Here is a 988-nt window from a genome sequence, read left to right on the forward strand (position 1 = left end):
GTGGTCCCCCCTGCCAGAGCCAGCAGTGACTCCGGTCTGACTCTGGTGTGGCTGAGATCCGAGTCCTGCAGGGAAATCAGAGCAGGGCCGTGGGCAGACTCCACAACTTATCAGACACAGACCTCACCAGCATGGGTGTGTCTGACAATAACACACTGAGAGCCGTGTGTGTGTGGGCGGGAGGGGGGATAGGTTGGGTTTTTGCCTCTTAGCCTCTGCACCCTGTGGGGTTAGTCCCCCGATCACTCCCAAACGTGGTTTGACCAGTTCCAGGAGGAAAAGAGCTTCTCTCCGTTCCTCCCCAGCCTTGTGTCGGATGGGGTGGAGAAGCTGCCTTGGCAACTCCCCTCTCCTGCCTCCCCACATCCCCCCTTTCCCTTGCAGTGCCACCCACTCACATCTTCCCCCATTCCAGCCTCGCTCCCCTCAGCCTCACAATCCCCCGGATGCCCCTATCTTCCCTTCAATGCACCCCTGCCCCCATCCCAGCCTGTCCCCTGCATCCCCAGCACCTGCCTCCTGCCCCCACTCCACTCTCCCCGCACCTCTTTATCCTCCTCCCCCTACAGCCCAGGTGCATGTGTGTGGAGGGGGACACTGCTTCCTGGGGCAGCGGGATGAGTGGTTATTTAAACATGTGTCCCCAATTAAAGGTTCTCCTGATCCCAAAGGATCAGCTACACACCCAGGTCAATAGACAAATCAGATCTTACTCAGAAATCATGCGGTTGCTAATCCTTTAGTATCTAAAATGTAAAGGTTTATTAATAAAAAGAAAGGTAAGAGTTAAAATTGGTCCAAGGACTCAAATACATACAATAATCACAAAACTCTTGATTCAGGCTTATAGCAGTGATGGAATAAACTGCTGGCTTAAGTCAAGTTTCTGGTTACTTCCAAATCATTAGAAGGACCTCTGTTCCCTGGTTGGAACACTCCCCTTGGGATAAGTGCATAGTCCAGAGGTTTGAGCAGCAGAGAAGCTGGA

Source organism: Lepidochelys kempii, chromosome 14 (assembly GCF_965140265.1).
Source record: "Lepidochelys kempii isolate rLepKem1 chromosome 14, rLepKem1.hap2, whole genome shotgun sequence".
Classification (NCBI taxonomy): Eukaryota; Metazoa; Chordata; order Testudines; family Cheloniidae; genus Lepidochelys; species Lepidochelys kempii.